Genomic DNA, 23,691 nt, shown 5'->3' with positions numbered 1-23,691 from the left:
TCTAGGTTACAACTTTAACTTTCAGAATAAAACTAACCATAACCACTACAAACGCCACGTGACTTTTCCTTTGGCCCAAGTTCTAATCTAAACTGTCTACCTCCCAAGGATTAGGAGTCTTTCTAGCTCAGAGTCTTCTGGCACTCTTGCCCTTCATTTTACTAATGTGACTCTCAGGAATTCATCCACAAAGAACTACAGGAATTTACTCGATTAATCCACAAACCATATTTCATTTTCATTTTCCAGACAAATCTTAAAGGCCTGTAATATACAAAACCAAAAAGTATTATTTGTCTTTACAAATCTCCAAAGGGAAAAATTTATTTCTGACATGTGAGTTTTTACTTATTGGTAAGCTCTATCCCATAGAATCATATTTAACTACTGTAGCATATTCTAGCAAACTGTGGCTATTTCAGCAATTATAAAAGAGTATATGTTTTCAACAGTGAATCAGGCCTTCGGAGTGGCTTAACACATGGAAATTCATCAGCTGGCATCTCCAAGGAGACAAATGAAATTTTTGTATCAGGTTTTTCCAAGAGTTAACTAGTTTTTAATGGTATAATGTCCGAAATTTGTTATAAAATATTGAAGAGAAAAGGGGAGTAATGTTGAACAAGATTGGTCACATGTAGATAATTGTTGAAGCCGGGAGATAGCTCTGTGGTTGTGGTTCATTACACTATTCTCTTTATTTTTATATGTATTTGAAATTTTCCACAATAAAGATTAAAAATTAATTTTTACTAATATCATGAGCTGGTGAACTTGAAAAATCAGATGAACCACAAAGTGATTCTTGGGACCAATGAGCCCCATAATCTATCAGAGTAAAAGTTATTAGTATCTGGGGCGGCACCTTGTAGCTCAGTGAGTAGGGTGCCGGCCCCAGGCAAACTATAACAACAACAAAAACAAAAATAGCCAGGCATTGTGGCAGGCGCCTAGTCCCAGCTACTTGGGAGGCTAAGGCAAGAGAATTGCCTAAGCCCAAGAGCTGGAGGTTGCTGTGAGCTGTGATGCCATGGTACTCTACCAAGGGTGACAAAATGAGACTCGGTGACAAAATGAGACTCTGTCTCTAAGAAAAAAAAAAAAGTTGTTAGATACTGAAGATAAACCTCAATTCTAACACTTACTCCTCTCTGAACAATCATTATTGAGCAAAACCACCATGTGCCAGACACCAACCTGAGTGCTAAGGATATAATATAAAACTAAACTTTCTTTCCCTCGAGGAATCAAGTACACACTCTGTTGATGTGAAAGAGGCAAGTACATAGTGTCACATACTAAACAAGAGGAGAATCTAGTCTAATTGTGACCAATCAGGAAAAGCTTCCCAGAGTAAGTTAAATCATGAAAAATTTAACCCCCTAAAAATGAGTCATTTTTTTTGGACCCATGTTGACCTTTATCATTTTATGGATTATCAGATCAGCAAGTTAATACCTGTCCCTTAATGAACTAAAGTATCCATTTTTTTTTTTTTTTTTTGGCCTGGGCTGGGTTTGAACCCGCCACCTCCGGCATATGGGACCGGCGCCCTACTCCTCGAGCCACAGGTGCTGCCAGTATCCATTTTTCTATAAAGCATAATTTAGCAAAGTACTCATTCAGTAAATATTTATTAAATATCTATCACATACTGGCATGGGGCAGACAAAAAAGGATAAAACACGGTTTCTGCCTTCATGGGTTTATAATCTAATAGCATAGGGAAACAAAAATAAGCAAGCAAGCCATCAAGCAGAAAACTAAGTAAAACTTCCCCAAGTTATAAAGGAAACAAAGAAGGGAATGTTGGGGGCAGAAAGTATTCCCTTATTAGATATTATGATAAGAAAAGTTGAAAGAACTGAATCAGACCAATGTATGGCAGCATCATCAATTGAAGGGAGAAAGGATGCCACATGACGTGGTGAGAACAGCAAAGGTACAGTATGCATGCACCTTGGAGGCCATGGAAAAATCTGGATGTTATTCTAAGTACCATGGAAAAATCACTGGCTACGGTAAGGGCTTTAAGCAGTGAAGTGATACAATTTCATTTATGTTTTTAGGAACATTTTTGCTACCCTGAGAGAGAATGGATTGATAGAGAATAATGCTATACCAAGGCAAATTTTGGATGAGTAAAACCAAAACACCAAAATTGATTTGGGCCAGTAAAAATAATCCTGTTGTTCCCTTACCAGCCTAAATCTTTTTTGTTGTTGTTGTTTTGTTTTGTTTTTATTTAAGGCAAGATCTTGCCCTGTTGCCCAGTCTGGAAAGCAGTGGCATGATCACAGATCACTGCAGCCTCAAACTCTTGGGCTCAAACAATCATCTTGCCTCAGCCTCTCAAGTAGCTGAAACTACACTACAGGCATATGCCACCACTCTCAGCTTTTTTTTTTTTTGCAGTTTTTGGCAGGGGCCGGGTTTGAACACAGCACCTCCGTATATGGGGGCGGCACCCTACACCTTTGAGCCACAGGCGCCGCCCTTTTTTTTTTGTAGAGATAGGGTCTCATGATGTTGCCTAGGCTGGTCGTGAACTCCTGGCCTCAGGTGATCCTCCCACGTCAGCCTTCCCAAAAACTGGGATTATATCATGACCAACTGCACCTGGCTACAACCTAAAATCTTCTGAATTGTCCTACTTAATTCAGACTTCATCTACAGTTTGAGCTTTTATAAAAAAATGTTTACAACCAATGGGTTATAACCTCTGAGGAGATCCCTGGGAGCTAAAACTAGCCTACATGCCTGGGGTTAGCATTCTTCTCATTCTCCAGTTGCCAAAGCCAGATTAATTTTCATTTACTCATCCCCTATTCCACAATCAGCTTCTTGACTAAACGGAAAGAAGTAGGGGACTTCCTTGAGTGTTTCAAGAGACAATAAACTCTACCGAACATCTGATAAAGAATGTGATTGCACAACCTTTCTTCCTACTGCCAACTATGTCCCAGGTGGGGACTCCACTGTGAAAGCAATTCTAATTTTCCTGCCCAAATTTGCCAAATCTCAGAAAACTGCCTAAAGCAAACTCATTTAATTATGCCTTAAAAATTTTTTCTCATTCCAAAGTCTGAACAAGAATAAATTTCTAATAGTATTTGCAATTGATAAGAAAAAGGAAATTACATTATCAATCTGGGGTATGTGGCTAAATAATCTTAATACAGAGATTAATAAAGTTAGTTACGCTAAAAGAGATTTTGCTCAGTTATATGAAAAACAGAATGGAAAAATGAATGGGAAACAGAACCAACATGTGCTGCATATGCAAGAACTTTACATATATATTTCACTTAATTTTAACAGCATCTCTATATCTCCATTTTATTCCTAAGGACACTGAAAGCCCAGAGGCTTTCACACTGTGTACAATGTGTCTCGCTGTCACGTAATCATTAAGTACCTTCCATGGCCCTTATTCTTTCCATTAAACAAATATTTAAAGAAAGATGTAAATTATAGAAATTCTTCCACCTGACCATGTACTAATAGATCAGTTTGGCAGCGTGTGCACATATATGCATGTTATATGCATGCTATGCATGTACAACAGAGTGAAACCCTGTCTCAAAAAAAAAAAAGAAAGAAAGAAAGAAAAAAGACCAAAAGGTATCTTTATTTATGTTTGTTTTTTATTTATTTGAGACAGAGTCTCACTCTGTCATGCTGGGTAGAATGCCATGGCATCATAGCTCACAGCAACCTCAAATTCTTGGGCTCAGGCAATCCTCTTCAGAGCAGCTGGGACTACAGGTGCCCAGTAGGACACCAGGCTAGTTTTCTATTTTAGGTAGAGACAGGGTCTCACTCTTTCGCAGGCTGGTCTAGAACTGACCTCAAGGGATCCACTCACCTCAGCCTCCCAGAGTGCTAGAGTTACAGGCATGAGCCCAAGAGTCTGAGGTTGCTGTGACCTATGACACCACAGCACTCTACCCAAGGCAGCAGAGTAAGACTCTGTCTCAAAAAAAAATTTGTTTAAAACACCTTTTCTATCAGGGGCAGCGCCTGTGGCTCAGTCAGTAAGGCGCTGGCCCTATATACCGAGGGCGGTGGGTTCAAACCCAGCCCCAGCTGAAATGCAACCAAACAATAGCTGGGCGTTGTGGCGGGTGCCTGTAGTCCCAGCTACTCGGGAGGCTGAGGCAAGAGAATCGCTTAAGCCCAGGAGTTGGAGGTTGCTGTGAGCTGTGTGATGCCATGGCACTCTACCGAGGGCCATAAAGTGAGACTCTGTCTCTACAAAAAAAAAAAAAAAAAACACCTTTTCTATCAATTCTATTGATAGAATAGAATCTATTGATGCTTCTGAGATTTAAACTCTGGAATTAACAACCTTTCCTTTTTTTAAAGTTGAAAAAGTATTAAGTGGTAATGATTGCTGCAGTGAATATAAAGAACTGTTAAGGATCAAATGAAAATTGCAGAAGAGCCATTAGAGGTCATCTAACTTAATGTTCTAATTTTACAGATGAAATAACTCAGACCCTAAGAAATTAGTCAAAGTGTTCAATATTACACAGCTTATGGGTGGCACCCATAGCTCAGTGCGTAGGGCGTCGGCCACATACACCCAGGTTGGCAGGTTCAAATCCAGCCTGGAACAGCTAAAACAACAATGACAACTGCAACAAAAAAAACAGCCAGGCACTGTGGAGGGCGCCTATAGTCCCAGCTACTTGGGAGGCTGAGGCAAGAGAATCACTTAAGCCCAAGAGTTGGAAGTTGCTGTGAGCTATGACGCCACAGCACTCTACTGAGGGTAACATAGTGAGACTCTGTCTCAAAAAAAAAAAAAAAATTACATAGCTTATTAGTGGTAGAATGAGGATATTTAAACTCAAGTCTACTTATGTCCTGTTGGTCAGGTGACCTTTAATAATAATAGCTGCCACTTACTGGATAATTACCATGTTCCAGGTGCTGTACTAAGGGTTTTATATATGTAATCTCATTTAATAGTACCATTATCTTATGAGAGTGGCATTATCAAATCAATTCTACAAACAAGGAAATGAGGATTCAAACCCAGGACTGTCCAATGCCACAGTTTTTGGTCTAACCACTGCACTATGATTCTTTACTTCCCATTCACTCATATTCATTCAATACTTGCAAAACAAGCATAATGTGTCAAATACCGTCTGAGCCCTAGAGATACTAGTGATGAAACTCCCTGCCTTATGGAGTTTACGGTTAACAAATAAAAGCATAAGCACTTCAGATATGACTTGTAAGTGTTGTGGGAAAAAAAAACTCGGTAATGTGATAATAATTAAAGAGGCAACACTATGTTACCAGTCATATATGAAAACATCAAAACTTTAAAAGACTACCACCTCACATCCATTAGGATGGATGTTATTTAAAAAAAAAAAAAAAAAACAGGAAATGAGTTTTGGTAAGGATGTGGAAAAACAAGAACTCTTATGCCCTGCTGGTGAAAATATAAAATGGAAGTATATTTAAAGGCCAGGCACAGTGGCCCACACCTGTAATTCTAGCACTCTGGGAGGCCAAAGCAGGTGGATTGCCTGAGCTCAGGAGTTTGAGACCAGCCTGAGCACGAGTGAGACCCTGTCTCTAAAAATAGCCAGGCATTGTGACGGGCACCTATAGTCCCAGTTACTTGGGAGGCTGCAGCAAGAGGATCATTTGAGCCCAAGAGTTTGAGGTTGCTGTGAGCTATGATGCCACAGTACCCTATCGAGGATAACAAAGTAAGACTCTGTCTTAAAAAAAAAAAAAAAAAAGGTATATTTAATCTTTGATAGTGAAAAATGACTAAACAAGATTTTTTTTTTTTGTAGAGACAGAGTCTCACTTTATGGCCCTCGGTAGAGTGCCGTGGCCTCACACAGCTCACAGCAACCTCCAACTCCTGGGCTTAAGCAATTCTCTTGCCTCAGCCTCCCGAGCAACTGGGACTACAGGCGCCCGCCACAACGCCCAGCTATTTTTTGGTTACAGTTCATCCGGGGCCGGGTTTGAACCCGCCACCCTCGGCACATGGTGCCGGCGCCTTACCGACTGAGCCACAGGCGCCACCCCTAAACAAGATTTTGAACCCATCAAAGATACAAGAGGCTCAGCACCTGTAGCTCAGTGGTTAGGGCGCCAGCCACATACACCAGGGCTGGTGGGTTTGAACCTGGCCTGGGCCTGCTAAACAAACACCAATTGGATACAGCTACTAGCCCAATGACTTATGAGGCTAATAGAAAAGAAAAAAATAGGGCGGCGCCTGTGGCTCAGTAGGTAGGGCGCCTGCCCCATATACCGAGGGTGGCGGGTTCAAATCCAGCCTGGAACAGCTAAAGCGACAATGACAACTGCAACAAAAAAAACAGCCAGGCACTGTGGAGGGCGCCTATAGTCCCAGCTACTTGGGAGGCTGAGGCAAGAGAATCGCTTAAGCCCAAGAGTTGGAGGTTGCTATGAGCTGTGTGATGCCATGGCACTCTACCGAGGGCGATAAAGTGAGACTCTGTCTCTACAAAAAAAAAAAAAAAAAAAAGAAAGAAAAGAAAAAAATAGTCTTGAGGGAAAAAGAAATTAAGTTAAAAAAGAGAAATTAGATGAGGGCACAAAAGAAAGGTGAGTCTGAAAACAAGTTTGAGACTGCATGATTGATCAGTATTAATGAAGCAAAGTTGTATTCTAGAAAGTTTAGCATCAAACCAACCTTTAAAATGGGCAAGGACAGTTTGGGGAATGGGAAGAAGAAAGCTGTTCCATAAATTCAGGGCAGCTTGGCCAAAGTCAGGAAAGTAATAATTACCAGTACACAATGATAACCAGTGCTTTTTGAGTTCTAGTTGAAAAAAAAAAAAAAAATGTAATAATTCTACGTGGTTACCTATAAAAGTCTTAAGTAGCCATAACCAAATTCTATGTAGACAGTGTACAGTTATAGACTAACTATAAGACCAAGAAACAATTTGGTTCTAGTGACTAAATTAAGTCAGGACACTCATCCTTCATAGACCCTAACTGGAAAGGAAGAAAAGAAACCTGCCATTTCTTCAGCTATATCATAAAAAGTTTTTGCTTTCTCCCATCTGAGAAATCATAAGCAGAGTCTATTATTAAGCTTATGTTATTTTCCCACAGATAACTGATTATAAATATATAAGACAAAAGAACAGTAGCTAAAACAGATTCTAAGCAAGAACAGCTTATCTTGCATTTGCTTTTATAAGTCAAATGTAAATTTTATATATATAATCAACTGACATTTGTGTGATTCCTCACAGTCAGCAAGTACTTTATTTAGGGACAGTAAATACACATGGTACATGTTCAGTAACTACTCCAATCAATGAATGATCTCAAGGGACTACTGCCAGGAGAAGCCAAATAAATTAGCTCCATAAAATGACTGCAATTAGGAAACTGTAAAAGGATGAAGAATGGGCTATATTCTTGCAATGGGGCTGCAAAAAGGCACATTATTCATCCATTCATTCATCCATCAGAAACCTGAGGACGTATCATGGACCAGACACTCCTGCAGTGTGTACACGTGTAGAGGTATAGGTCAGCTGTTAGATTTGGCACATAAACATCTTTTGTTTATTCCAGAGTGCTGACCCAGATACTATTTTTTTAATTAATTTAGAAGTATAATTTACATTCAGGAAAATGAAAACATTTTAAGTGTACAGATTCAGTGAGAGTTCTGATAAATGTATACTCTCATGAACCATGATTCTCAATCAAGAAAAAGCATCCCGAGCCAGTGCAGTGGCACATGCCTATAGTCCCAGCTACTTGGGAGAGTGAGGCAGGAGGAAGATCAAGAACAGGAGTTCAAGGCTGCAGCGCACCATGTTGGCACCTTGAATAGCCACTGTACTCCAACCTGGGCAGCACAGTGAGCCCCCATCTCGAAAAGAAAAAGAAAAAAACAGAGAGAAAGAAAAACATCCCATCACCCTTCATGTCCTTTTTGCAGTCAGCCTCCCCGTAAGCAACCACTGATGGAATGTCTATCCTTATAAATTGGTTTTGCCTATCCTAGAACTTCATATAAATGAAATCATAAAGTTCTCTTTTCGTCTTTCTTCTTTCAATCAACATGCTTTGAGATTCATTCACGTTGTTTGCATGTATCAATAACTGATTCCTTTCTTTTTTTCTAAGTACTAATCCATTACTTATTTATCCAGTTTATGCATTCATCTGTTGATGTTTCTGTTGTTTCCAATTTTTTGGCTATTATGAATAAAGCAGCTAGAACATTCACATGGTCTTCTTGTGAATGTGTTTTCCTTTTTCTTGAATAATAAACACCTAGGAACAAGACTGACATTATATGATCAGTATATGTGTTTAACTTTCTAAGAAAGTGGTTATATTAGTTCACACATCCATCACCCACACACACCAACTCCAGTTGCTCTACATCAGGGGTGTCCAAACTTTCGGCTTCTCTGGGTCACAATGGAAGAAGAGTTGGCTTAGGCCATATGTTAAACACAAAAACACTAATGAAAGCTGATGAGCTAAAACAAAAGTCCACACACAATCTTCATGATATCCACCACCAGAGACAAGCAAAAACATTGTCACGTAATAATCCTAACTATGCAGTAACCCATTCAGAGAGTCTTTCAAAATCGAGGCGGTCCCAAGTCTGGGATCACTAATACAGAAAAAGTATGTACATGGGCCAAGCGCAGTAGTTCACGCCTATAATCCCAGCACTCTGGGAAGCCGACTGCTTGAGCTTACAAGTTTAAGATCAGCCTGAGCTGGAGCGAGACCCTGTCTCTCCTAGAAATAGAAAATCTAACCAGGCACTGTGGCAGGTGCCTGTAGTCCCAGCTACTGGTAAATTGAGGCAGGAAGATTACTTGAGCCCAAGAGTTTGAGGTTGCTGTGAGCTACGATGCCAGGACATCCTATCCAGGGTGACCGAGTGAGACTCTATCTTAAAAAACAAAACAAACAAACAAACAAATCAGAAAGAAAGAGGCTGGACTGCAGTGGCTCCTGACTATAATCCTAGTCCTACTCTGGGAGGTTGAGGCCGGTAGATTGCCTGAGCTCAGAAGTTCCAGACCAGTTTAAGCAAGAGCAAGACCCCCATCTCTAAAAGAAAAAAGTAGCCAGGTGTTGTGGCGGGCGCCTGTAGTCCCAGCTGCCTGGGAGGCTAAGGCAAGAGAATTGCTTGAGCCCAAGAATTGGAGGTTGCTGTGAGCCAAGAGGCAATGGCACACTCTACTGAGGGTGATCAGGTGACATTCTAACTCAAAAAAAAATAAAAGAAAATGTACGTATCTAAGTAATAAAATGTCTTTGGTTTCTTTAGATTTTTTTATTATGAAAGTGGGCAACATGGGTGCCGGCCCCATATATGGAGGGTGGCAGGTTCGAACCCGGCCCGGCCAAACTGCAACAAAAAGATAGCTGGGCGTTGTGGTGGGCACCTGTAGTTCCAGCTACTAGGAGGCTGAGGCAAAAGAATCACTTAAGCCCAGGAGTTGGGACGTTGCTGTAAGCTGTGACACCACGGCACTCTACCGAGGGCAATATAAAGTGAGACTCTGTCTCTAAAAAAAATTAAAATAACAGTGGGCAACATAAAACTAGAGGGATATTTGACATTGAGAAACTAATGTATCAACATCTGGTTCAATGGAAGCAGCTGCAATTCTCAGTGAGTTCTCAAGTTAGATATTCTGGTTTTAATTTTACTCTTTTTTTTGAGGGTCTCATTTTGTCACCCTCAGTAGAGTGATGTGACGTCACAGCTCACAGCAACCCCCAACTCCTGGGCTTAGGCGATTCTCTTGCCTCAGCCTCCCGAGGAGCCCACCACAACGCCCGGCTGTTTTTTGTTGTTGAAGTTTGGCCTGGGCCGCATTCAAACCCTCCACCTGGTATATGGGACCCGTGCCCTACCCACTGAGCACGGCCATTGCCCTAATTTTACTCTTAAGGGGCTTCATTCTTGAAAATAGTTGCTCACAAATGCAGGTGCTACCCAAAAGCAATGACATGAATAAGGCATGGTTGTGAAGTGAAGGATATTTGCCTCTAGGAATTTAGGACCTTTAAAAGCCCAGTAAAGAGATATGATCAACTTCTTAAGCTGAATATCTGATGGCAGCTCTGTGCATTCCATATGAAAATTGGCAGGTAGCTTATTTATGTTGCCTGAAAATGGAGTCACAAATGCACCAAAATATTATTTTCCCAGAAATCTTGAAATGTTACCAAATTCTTGTGTCAAATCAAAAGGCAAGGCTGCATATTTCTCACTATTCACAGGACTATGTTTACTTAGCCAATGTGCTGAAATGCATAAAATTGTTTGCCTTAATTTCAGTTCCATTTGGAATGCTGTTATGGTTTAAAACATATTGAGGCTCGGCACCTATAGCTCAGTGGCTAGGGCACCAGCCACATACACCAGAGCTGGAGGGTTCAAACCCAGCCCAGACCCACCATACAACAATGACAACTATAACCCAAAATAGCCGGGCGTTGTGGGGGCGCCTGTAGTCCCAGCTACTTGAGAGGCTGAAGCAAGAGAATTGCTTAAGCCCAAGAGTTTGAGGTTGCTTGAGGTTGCTATGAGCTATGACACTGGCACTCTACTCAGGGTGACAGCTTGAGACTCTGTCTGAAAACAAAAAACATTGTATTGGTAGGTTGGTTTTCACTTTCAAGGCCCATGTTCAACTCATTTAAATGAGTGGTTAAATATACTAAAAATGCTAAATCTGTAAGCCAGTTTTCATTGTTAAGTCCTAGCACAATTTTGGTTTTCAATACCATAAATGACTTGATAACATGTGCAAATCATAAAATATTTTTAACATGTGGCCTCAATTTGGCTGTCATTCTTCCCAAAAATAAATGATGCTGCCACAGTCATTATCAATTCTTCTAAGGAATTCCTGGAATTGGCAATCATTCAATCACTTGGCCTGTATGAAATTCACAATCTTGATGACGATGTGACTGTCATACATTTTTTTTTTAGTATTTTATGTATTTTTTTTTTTAATTGAGACAGTCTCGCTCTGTTGCTGAGACTAGAGTGCCATGGCATCATCGTAACTCACAGCTCATTGCTCAGGCTAGTTTCAAACTCCTGAGCTCAAGGGATCCTCCCACCTCGGCCTCCCAGAGTGCTAGGATTATAGGGATGAGCCACTGTGCTCTGCCATGCATAAATTTTCTTGACGGACTATGCAATGATACTTCAGCAAACATGAGTTTGGGGTGGCAATTGAATCATCTATTAATTGTACATGTCCTTCTCTTTTACCTAACATTGCAAGGGCATCATTGGTAACTACACCAGACATGTTGACAATAGACAAAATCACTTTAACATACTTTTACCTCTTTGTATAAATCTTTGATTTAGCTGCATTTTTTAATGACACTAAGGAAAACGTTTCTTCAGTAGCCTTATATTCATTATCAGTATCTCTAATTAAAATGGCAAGTTGAGCCATATTTGAGTAGCATCAGGGCTGTCATCCATCACACCAAATCATTAAATTTAAAATTAGCAGGGCGGCGCCTGTGGCTCAGTGAGTAGGGCGCCAGCCCCATATGCCGAGGGTGGCAGGTTCAAACCCAGCCCCGGCCAAACTGCAACCAAAAAAATAGCCGGGCGTTGTGGCGGGCGCCTGTAGTCCCAGCTGCTCGGGAGGCTGAGGCAAGAGAATCACGTAAGCCCAAGAGTTAAGAGGTTGCTGTGAGCCGTGTGACGCCACGGCACTCTACCCGAGGGCGGTACAGTGAGACTCTGTCTCTACAAAAAAAAAAAAAAAAAAAAAATTTAAAATTAGCAGCTCTACTCTACAAATTTCTTTCAATAGATTTTCCTACTTCTTCAGTTCACCTGACTATAGTCTAGTAAGACAAAGTGATTTTAGAAATATCTCTTCTTTTCCGGGAAATTTTATCCACCATGCTTTCCATACATTGCTTAATAAACCACCATCAATAAATGGTTTTGCTTTTTTGCTATTAAATATGCCAACACATAACTAGGTTTCACAATGGAATCCATCTGAGTTATAACTTTCTAAAAAAAAAATTTTTGTTGAAAACACTTTTTTTCAGTTCCACTGTTTTGTCCTTATAACACAATCCTTCATAAGCATTGAATTTGCCCACATATTTTTGCATATAAGGCCTTTCCAAATTACAGTCTTTGAAAACTTGCACAAATTCCCTACAAAATAAGCAGAGTGCTTTACTATTAGCCTCAACAAAAAAGTAGCCATCTGTCCACTTTTCACTAAACAGTCTTCCTTCATTAGTAATTTCTCTTTTGTGTTCAGTCTTCTTTTGAGACATTGTAGAATCCATGCGGGATTTAAAAAAATAATTATTAAATAAGGGACTATATTTACTTTTATTATGAAAATTAACAGGAAAATACAAAGCAAGATTTGGGCCCACATTTCAGCTACTAATGCAGGGCGAGGCAGAGAGCCAACTGTAAAGCAGCGTGGGATGACATGAGTGGCACCATCCAGGTGTAGAAATACCCTTAATAATCAAATAAGAATGCTCACCTGACTTCTAAATAACATTAAACACCTAATGTTGCAATGGCATATTGAAAAATTATTAATGATCACTGCCTTGCCAAGTCACTCTGAGCACAGGTAACATCTGATGTCAATTTAACTTGGAGGATAAGACACTGGAGGCTCGGCGCCTGTGGCTCAAGCAGCTAAGGCTCCAGCCACATACACCTGAGCTGGCGGGTTCAAATCCAGCCTGGGCCTGCCAAACAACGATGGCTGTAACCAAAAAATAGGCCGGCGTTGTGGCAAATGCCTGTAGTCCCAGCTGCTTGGGAGGTGCAGGCAGGAGAATCGCTTGAGCCCAGGAGTTGGAGGTTGCTGTGAGCTGTGATGCCATAGCACTCTACCCAGGGCAACAGGCTATGTCTCAAAAAGAAAAAAAAAGACACTGGAAGCCACACACGCATACAAATAGCAAGAGCATACTTATGTTTATTTTATATGACACTGGGACACAATGTTGTCTACAAAGTTCACACTCAAGAACTGCACCCAAATCAAGTTCCACCCAAAAACAATCACAAAAAAAATCTCATAATGTTTTAAGTAAGTTTGAGATTTTGCCTTGGGCTACATTCATAGCCATCCTAGGCCTTGGGTTAGGTTCCCCTGCTCTGCATTTCATCAATACTTGGAATTGGGCTCGGCGCCTGTAGCTCAGTGGCTATGGCGCAACCACATACACTAGAGCTGACGGGTTCGAATCCAGCCTAGGCCTGCCAAACAACAATGACAACTACAGCCAAAATATAGCTGGGCGTTGTGGCGGATGCTTGTATTCCCAGCAACGTGGGAAGCTGAGGCAAGAGAATCACTTGAGCCCAAGAGTTTGAGGTTGCTGTGAGCTGTGATACCAGGGCAATCTACCCAGGGCAACATAGTGAGACTCTGTCTCAAAAAAAAAAGAAGTGTTTTATTTATTTTGTAATTGAACCATTTGTCATATTACTTTTTCAAGTTTTTTGTTACGTTTTGTAGATGATATGTAGCAAGTACACATTTCTTCCTAGGTCTGTAGCTTAACTTTTCAGTTTCTTAACAGTTATCTTTTTTTTTTTTTTTTTTTTGAGACAGAGTTCTCAGTCCCGTGGTGTCACAGCTCACAGGAACCTCCAACTCCTGGGCTTAGGTGATTCTCTTGTCTCAGCCTCCCAAGTAGCTGGGAATACAGGCGCCCACCACAATGCCTGGCTATTTTTTGTTGCAGTTTGGCAGAGGCTGGCTTTGAACTCGCCACTCTCGGTATATGGGGCTGGCGCCCTACCCACTGGGTCATAGGTGCTGCCCCTTAACAGTACCTTTCAAAGAAAAGAAAATTTTGGTAAGGTCCAGTTTATCAATTTTTACTTTTATGGTTAATGTTTCTTTTTTTGTTTTTGAGACAGAGTATCACTATGTCACCCTCAGTACAGAGCTGTGGCATCACAACTCACAGCAACCTCAAACTCTTGGTCTTAAATGATTCTTTTGCCTCAGCCTCCCAAGTAGCTGAGAGTAGAGCCACCCGCCACAACACTTGGCTGTTTGTTGTTGTTGTTGTTGTTTAGCTGGCCAGGGCCAGGCTCAAACCCACCAGCCCCGGTGTATGTGGCCGGTGCCCTAACCACTGAGCTACGGGTGCCAAGTCAATGGTTAGTGTTTCTTATCTGCTAAATAGAAATCTTTGCCTATCCCAAGATTGCAAAGATTTTCTCCTACAATTTCTTCTCTAAGTTTTATGGTTAGCTTGTATGTTTAGGTGCATGAACCACTTCAAATAAACTTTCGTATATGCTGTAAAACAAGGATTGAGACTCGTTTTATTTTACATACAAATATCTAGCTGTTCAAGCAGCACATTCCTCTACTAAATTACATTTGAGCTGTCACTGAAAATCAAATGAATATATATGTATTTATTTCTAGACTCTCTATTTTGTTTCAATGAACCATACATCTATTTTACACTAATACTACACTTTTTTCACTCTAGCTTTATAATAAGTTTTGAAATCAAGTGATTTAATTCCCCAACATTTACACACAGAGGGTTATGCAGGTAAAGTTTTAAGAATCCCTGCTCTGGAAAGAACTTTTAAGCTTTCTAGCACTCATTTGATGAAGGTGAATTTTGGAAGTTATTCAAAAATCCCTCAACACTCTCCAAATAGAACAAAAGGTTACACTATAATTATCTGTTTTATTTAGGCACCAAGAGGTTATTAGACATGTTGAAAATAAAATCTAAAATCTCATGAATAGCTTATGAAGTCTGATGACATATAGAACACAAATGAACCATACCATCTTACGTATTTCTACTGGATAAGGAAATCTGTTTTGTTTTGTTTTTTTTTTTTTTTTTTGAGACAGAGTCCCACTCTGTCACCCCAGGTAGAGTGTCTTGGCATCATACCTGACAGCAACCTCAAATTCTTGGGCACAAGCAATTCCTCTTGCCTCAGCCTCCCAAGTAGTTGGGATTACAGCCATGAAAACCATGCCTGGCCAAAATCTTTCTATTTATTTCATTGCAAATCATTAGCATAAAATCTCATTATGTTCTTCGTTGTCTGTTCCCACTCCAGGATCTTTACCTTTACCTCCCCCCAAAAAAATCTGACCAAAAAGGAAATATCAACAAGATAATGTGAACTGGTTCGCTGAATCTGTAAAATAGAATAAAATACTACATCTTTGCCTTCAATGCCACAAACTTTAGGGCATGAACCTGATGTGTTCGTTAGATTTAAAGAATAAAAGACTCCTGGCTCAGCGCCTGTGGCTCAAGCAGCTAAGGCATCAGCCACATACACCTGAGCTGGCGGGTTCTCATCAGCCAGGGCCCGGCAAACAACAATGACGGCTGCGACCAAAAAATAGCTGGGCATTGTGGCGGGTGCCTGTGGTCCCAGCTACTTAGGAGGCAGAGGTAGGAGAATCAGAATTGCTTGAGCCCAGGAGTTGGAAGTTGCTGTGAGCTGTGATGCTACAGCACTCTACCCAGGGCGACAGCTTGAGGTACTGTCTCAAAAAAAAAAAAAAAAAAAAAAGAGTAAAAGACTCCTGAATAGAACCTTTAATCTAAATGATTCCTTTTCATAAAACTTAATTATCACATATAAAGAAAAAAGAAAGAAAATAACCCTTACTTTTAATTTCTAAATTCTGTTTTCCCATCTCTTCCTCTTAAAGGAATGATGATATACACATACGGCTAACTCAGAAAGATGATTTTTCGTTTTTGTTTTGTTTGAGACAGAGATGAGCCCAGGCTAGAGTACAGTGGCAACATCATAGCTCACTGCAACCCAGAACCCCTGGGCTCAAGGGATCCTCCTGTCTCAGCCCCTGTGCAGCTAGGACTAGAAGTGTGCACCACCATGCCCAGATAATTTTTCTATTTTTTTGTAGAGACAGGGTCTCACTTATGCTCAAGCTGGTCTCAAACTCCTAGCCTCAAGTGATCCTCCTGCTTTGGCCTTCCAAAGTGCTAAGATTATAGGTATAAGCCACCACATCCAGGAAAAAAAAAAAAAAAACACTTTAAATATATCCATCATAAGTGCATATAAACATAAAAACAACAAAGCCAAAGTTTCCATCATGATAAAACCACTGTAAAACCAAAACGCAACACAGTGTATCCTAAAATATGAGGAAAGAACAACTTTCCAAGTTCCTGTAAATTTTGTGGTAGTAAAAATATGCACAATTAACCACAATTAAGAGCCCCTGGAATCCCTTATATCATTGACAATTTAAAAGATACTGAAACACTTACAAAATATCCTAAAAATTCGGACATTATAGGATGCCCTTATTTGGTTAAGTATTTATTGAGCATTTTAAGTCACTATTAAGAGCTTTCCTTTTCCATTTCAGGAATGGTAACAAGACACAAATTACATATAAGAAATACTGAAAGAATATTTTGAGAGCTCTAACACCTAGATTACTACCACGAATTCTTAGCACAAATGACATTTTCACTAACTCTGCAAAAGACATTGAGCAGGAACAGACATTTCCTAGAGATAAAGTTAAGCATTTCACATACACCATCATAGAGAGCCACATCATTTAATTCAAAGACAGATCAGGGTTCAAATCCTAACTGTGGTCTTCCTAAATTAGTTTCTCTCAAGCTTCTGCCCTCATGTTGCTACTAACACTTATTTCACAGAGTTGGTAAGAGTATTAAAGAGGTACCACAATGATTATCATAAAGTTGATGCCTGTGTTATTTCCTTTTACATTTCTCCACAATCCTTATGACAATCTCATGTTGTAAGAATTATTAATTCCATTTTACAGATGAAGAAAACTGAATCACAAGAAGGTTAAGTAATAAACTTATGGTTAAGCAGCTGGTAATTGTCAGAACCCAGATCTGCTCACGCCCTTAAACTTAATATGTTACCTCACTTGTTATTTTACTCTCTCATACTAGGGAGTTTATAATTATTTTCAAACTATACCCATTATACTTTAAATTTTAATACCAGAATATTTTTTAAAAAATCATTCATATTTTCCACTCATAATTTCATAAGGTAAAGACCTATAAATTGCCCACTATCTTCAAATTCACTAACAAATAGATTATATACTTCAGATCTCAAAATGAGCTATTCCAACTACTCAAAAGACACAAAGAGTAAGAGAAACCCTTAAACCACAACTGTGTACCTCCTTGGGTCTTGTTTTAACCGTGGAGTTCAGCTAAATAAAGGCACTGGTTCACTCTACATCATGAAATAAAAATTATCCAGATATAGGTACTTGAACTGGAAAAACTGATACTGAAGCAGCAATAGTTGACATTAAATGCCGCTTTTTGAATACTCGCATCATCCCACATTCATCCATCTCTCTGACTCCAACCTTAGTCACCCATGGTCAGTTCCACGCTACTGCCAAAAACCCATATAATGATCATGACACTCATGATGATTATGTGCATGTGAAGCTGCTCCAAAGACTTTACAGATTTTTTATTTATTTCATCCTCACAGCAGCAATATAAAGCAGCCATCATTATTATCTCCACATTATTGCTACTTAGTCACAGAGAAGACAAAGTAGCAAGAGTATCATAGTCACACAGCCCAAGGTCACACACACACACACAGGTAACAAAAGGAACCAGCATTCCAACCCAGACAGTCTAACTCTAGTACCTATGTTCTTAACTACTTTTACTCTGTAACTGCTATTACTCTGATAATCTGCTTTCTTCCATACCAGAAAAATGACTCAAACTTCACCTTACACATAGATACCAGATATTTGTCCTTATGTCAATGCTGCCCTCGTTACTTAAAACATTTACGTGGGAGGGGCACAATGGCTCACACCTATCATCCTAGCACTCTAGGAGCCCAAGGCAAGTGGATTGCTTGAGCTCAAGAGTTCCAGACCAGCCTGACCCCGTCTCCACTAAAAATAGAAAAATTAGCAGGTGGCGCCTGTGGCTCAGAGGAGTATGACGCCGGCCCCATATACTGGAGGTGGTGGGTTCAAACCCGGCCCCAGGCAAAAACTGCAAAAAAAAAAAAAAGAAGAAAGAAAAATTAGCTGGGCATTGTGGAGGGCACCTGTAGTCCCAGCTACTCAGGAAGGTGAGGCATGAGGATAGCTTGCGCCCAAGACTTTGAGGCTGCTATGATGCCACAGCACTCTAGCCTGGAGTGACCGAGTAAAAATAATAAATAAATAAACAAACAAAACATTTCACGTGGCCCTAATTCAGGGTCTACTTCCACATATTAGCCTACCATGTGGAAGACACACAGTAAACACATGATAAATATTTATAAATATCTGTTAAAAGAATTAAATCTTGGCTGGATATATTAGCTCATACCTGGAGTCCAAGCACTTTGGGAGGCCTCACCTGGAGGACTGCTTGAGGTCTGGACATCAAGATCAGCTTGTACAACATAGTGGGACCCGTCTCTACAAAAAATTAATTTACTTACTTTCTTTCTTTCTTTTTTGGTCACTGTAGGTAGAATGCCATGGTGTCATCATAACTCACAGCAACCTCAAACTCTTGGGCTTGAGCAATCCTCTTGCCTCTGGAGTAGCTGGAACTACAGACATGTGCCACTACACCTAGCTAGTTTTTCTAGTTTTAGTAGAGACAGGGTCTTACTTGCTCAGGCTGGTTTCAAGCCCACTTTAGCCTCTCAGAGTGCTAGGATTACGGATGTGAGCCATTGAGCCCAGTCACTACAAAAAATTTAAGAATCAGCCAGGCATGGAGGCACTATAAGTCCAAGCTAACTGGAAGACTGAGGTAGAAGGTTCGCTTTATAAAGCCCACAGGTTCCAGATTACAGGGAGCTACGATCAAGCAACTGCACTCTAGCCTGGGTGACAGAATAAGAACTTGTCTTAGGAAAAAAAAAAAAAAAAAGAATTAAACCTTTCCCAATTCTCTCATCCTCCCAAACGTAATCTACCCTACTTTTAATTCCTCCCTCCCTCAAGTTCACACTTTGTAACTTCTTCCAATACTTAGTTTCTACTTTATCACTGTAGTAGCCAGTCTCCAAGATGATCCTCATGGCTTGCCATTTACATCCTTCCCACAATGTGTGGCAAATAGAAAGTTTTAATTCTTAGAAGGTTTAAAACTTCGGTCAGGAGGTTATATTTCAGAAGGTCTTTGAAAGAGAAAAAGGAAGACATTAGTGGGTCACTTTGTTCAATGTCCCTTTTCTTCGAAAATGTACCCATTTATAAACTACTCCCTATGCCTATACTACTTCATCTACAGTCCACTAATGTCTTCCTTTTCCTCTTTCAAAGACCTTCTGAAATATAACCTCCCGACCAAGGTTGTTTCTCAGCCGTAGAAGATGAAGTTTTGTCAATCAATTCCAACTAGCAATCCTAGCACTTACGTAAATACATATATGTATATATACACACACGGTAAATATATTTTTTCATGTTTATCTTATAGTCAATAAATACTTACTGAGCACCTACTATGTCCCAAGAACTGCTCTGGAAGATGAGAAGAAACAAATACTCTTGCTCTTGGGGAGCTACCATCTAGTATATACTCCTGTCATAGTGTTTTCTCTATATGTAATACAACGATCTTTGTTAATATGACTTCAAAATTCTTTGTAAATTAATTGGACATATATCTACAAATCCTTTTTTTCCAAATATTTACCTAAGTAAATATTTAAGCTGCAGTCTCAAAAGTCTACACCTGTTCACAAACTTTGTAAAGTGCCCTACATAGACTCTACATGTATCAATGTCCTCCACTTTTACTAAATGCTCCCTCAGGCCATACTTTTTTTAAAAATACTGCCACATTTCCAAGTATAAAATAAATAAAACTTAGCTCAGCACCCGTAGCACAGTGGTTACAGCGCCAGCCACATGCACCAAGGCTAGAAAGTTCGAGTTGGGCCCGGGCCAGCTAAACAATGACAACTGCAACAACAACAACGACAACAAAAAAAAAATAGCCAGGCATCGTGGGGGGCACCTGTAGTCCCAGCTACTTGGGAGGCTGAGGCAAGAGACTCACTTGAGCCCAAGAGTTTGAGGTTGCTGTGAGCTGTGATGCCACGGCACTCTACAAGGGCAACATAGTGAGACTCTGTCTCAAAAAAATACATATGTAAATAAATAAAACTTGATAATGACAACCTTTATTTATTATACAGCCTTAGTGACTCTAAAATATTTAATTTCACAGAAAGTAGTTTGTAATAGACGTAGTAAAATGATAATACAAGTAGAACTTTCTAACCTCCTTTGTATACTATACTATACTTCCATAAAGCAATGTTAAAAGGAAAAAGGCATACTATTTTTTTTTTTTGAGACAGAGTTTAACTTTGTCACCCTCAGGTGAGTGCCATGGCATCACAGCAACCTCAAATTCTTGGGCTCAAGCCTCAGATCCTCTTGCCTCAGCCTCCCAAGTAGCTAGGACTACTAAAATAGCCCACCACAATGCCTGGCTATTTTTAGAGATGGGGTCTCACTCTTGTTCAGGCTGGTCTCAAACTCCTAGCTCAGGCAATCTACCTGCTTTGGCCTCCCAAAGTGCTAGTATTACCGGAGTAAGCCACCCTGCCCAGCCCAGCATACATTTTTAGGTCAGAGATTCAAATCCTGGGAATATCACTGCGTATCCCTAGATGAATTATGTAACTGCTCTAAGCCTCACTTTCCCTATTCTAAAGCTCAGTACACCCGTAATCCCAGCTACTTGGGAGGCTGAGGCAAGAGGATCATTCAAGCTTAGGTGCACAAGTTCAAGAGCAGCCTGGGAGCCTGGTGCCTGTAGCACAGTGGTTATGGGCACCAGCCACATACACGGAGGCTGGAGGGTTCAAACCCAGCCCAGGCCAGCTAACAATGACAACTGCAACAGAAAAATAGCTGGGTGTTGTGGCGAGCGCCTGTAGTCCCAGATCTTGGGAGGCTGAGGCAAGAGAATCACTTACGCCCAGGAGTTTAAGGTTGCTGTGACACCACAGCACTCTACTGAGGGCAACAAAGTGAGACTCTGTCTCAAAAAAAAAAAAAAAAAAAAGAGCAGCCTGGGCAACACAGTGAGAGAGAGTCTTAAAAATAAATAAATAAAGGTAAAATCAACCTAACATGGTTTGTATGAGGATTAAGTAATACCTTAAAAGCCTCACTTAATGCTTATTACATAGTGAACGTTGAGTAACGTTTCCTTACCCTTTCCTGCAGCAAATAACTGCTATGTCAGATTTGTCAGGAACCTTTCTAAGCTCAGTTACTTCTCTTTGGAATGGTCTTCCTCTTTTTTGTCTGAGTTGAGATTTAACTCAAATGCCATCTTCTCTTTGAAATCTTCACGCACATCCAAAGGAAAAGCTCCCTTGACTCGCCCTCAATTCTAAGTTGGTACCTAAGCATCTTTCTCAGAGTATTACAATCATCTGTCACTTTCAGCCTCTCCCCCTGGATTTGAGAGCTCCTCAAGAGTAGGGACCATATCTCACTTATCTTGATAACCCAAGCTCTTAGAAAAACACCTGGCACATTAAAGACATGAAACAAAAGTTTGCTGAGTGAATAAGTGAAATTATTCCTTAAATACTACCTGTAATTACTACTGGGTAACCCAAACTTTATGGTTTGGCCCTTCATGAACTGAGTTCCTATTTCATACTTTTAATCCCTTCCCAATAGCAGTTGGCAGAGTACTAAGGACATGAAAAGTCCACAGTAAATACTTTTGGATATTGGGATACTTATTACTTTGTCATCTCTCATGATTTTGATTCTAAATAAAAAACTTACAGTGGGTGTGACTTTTGGAAGCCTTTTAAAACGGGGCTTTTCTTAACAGTTATTGGCAAAGAACTGAAGCAAATGCTAGAACTAGACTACAGACACTTTCTTTGCATGTTGATTCTGAAGACAGTAGTAATGGACTGCTTCTTTCTAAATCATTCCATTAAGAAACTGAGTAACATAAAGCCTTTTGATTTGCCATGAAAAATGCAAATGACATTAGGCAAAACTTAGTTTAGTAACTTTCAGCCAAAGACTCCCCACCCTGCAGTCATGGGGCTATGGGCCAGCTGGCTGTACCGCCTCACCCCTGGGAGGTGGCTGCTTTTCTTTTTTTTTTTTTTTCCAGTTTATGGCCAGGGCTGGGTTTGAACCTGCTACCTCTGGTATATGGGGCCGGCGCCCTACTCTTTGAGCCACAGGTGCTGCCCAAGATTTTTTTTTTTTTTTTTTTTTTTTCAGTGAGGTGGCTGCTTTTCAACAATAAAACTGCTTAAGACAAACAAAGTTTTTTGGGGTCTTCTAAAATAAAACACATAAGTTGAACTTCTTATTGAAAATAAAGCTTATGTTACAGGCTTTGGCTTCATGTAGAAAAGATGCTGAAAATATCTCAACAACTTGCAACTTGGGGACATTCCAGACATCTTATGGGTTTAAAACTATGTAAAAATACATGAAGCGTAGGTGTAATTTCATTACTACATTTAAATGATGTATTTCACATTCCTGCATACACGCAATTCATGCCAAGTATAGGCTGGACCAGGCACAAGGCTCATGCCAATAATCCCAAGCATTTTGGAGGGCCAAAGCAGGAAGATGTCTTGAGGCCAGCAGTTCCAGATCAGCCTGGGCAATATCAAGACCCCGTCTCTACAAAAAAATTGCTTTAAAAAAGGGCGGTGCCTGTGGCTCAGTGAGTAGGGTGCCAGTCCCATATATAAGGATGGCAGGTTTGAACCCGGCCCCGGCCAAACCGCAACAAAAAAATAGCCAGGTGTTGTGGCAAGCATCTGTAGTCCCAGCTACTTGGGAGGCTGAGGCAAGAGAATCACCTAAGCCCAGGAGTTGGAGGTTGCTGTGAGCTGTGTGATGCCAAGGCACTCACCAAGGGCAATAAAGTGAGACTCTTAAAAAAAAAAAAAAAAAAAAAAAAAAAAAACTTTTTTTTTTTTTTTTCTTTAAAAACTAGCTGGGCGTAGCAGCTGGCGCCTTTACTCCCAGCTACTTCAGAGGCTGAGGCAGGAGGTTGGCTTGAGCCCAGGAGTTGGAGACTCCAGTGTGCTATGATAATGCCACTGCACTCTGGCCCTGTCAACAGAGCCAAAGCAGGTCTCAGATGGGTAAAAAAAGCATAGACTGGGGCAGCGGCTGTGGCTCAGTAGTAGGGCACTGGCCCCACATACCAAGGGTGGCGGGTTCAAACCCAGCACCGGCCAAAGTGTAACAAAAAAATAGCCGGGCATTGTGGCAGGCATCTGTACTCCCAGCTACTCAGGAGGCTGAGGCAAGAGAATCGCCTAAGCCCAGGACTGCTGTCAGGATGCTGTGAGCTGTGACGCTATGGCACTCTACCAAGGGTGATAAAGTGAGACTGTCTCTAAAAAAAAGGAAAAAAAAAGTATAGACTGGCTTGGGGCCTGTAGCAGTGGTTACTGGGCTAGCCACATATGCCAAGGGTGGCGGATTCGAACCCTGCCCAGGCCAGCTGCAACAAAAGGCACCTGAAGTCCCAGCTACTTGGGAGGCTAAGGCAAGAGAATGGCTAAAGCCCAAGAGTTTGAGGTTGCTGTGAGCTGTGATGCCATGGCATTCT

General features: G+C 40.6%; 1 protein-coding gene across 3 annotated transcripts in view; it reads right to left on the bottom strand.

The window, feature by feature from the left end:
• The window catches only part of MRTFA (myocardin related transcription factor A), a 214,351-nt gene that overhangs the window by 189,376 nt on the left and 1,284 nt on the right, over positions 1-23,691 (bottom strand). The window lies entirely within an intron of this gene.

This window comes from Nycticebus coucang, chromosome 3, assembly GCF_027406575.1.
Source record: "Nycticebus coucang isolate mNycCou1 chromosome 3, mNycCou1.pri, whole genome shotgun sequence".
Lineage (NCBI taxonomy): Eukaryota > Metazoa > Chordata > Mammalia > Primates > Lorisidae > Nycticebus > Nycticebus coucang.
This window is presented reverse-complemented; position numbering and strand designations above follow the sequence as displayed.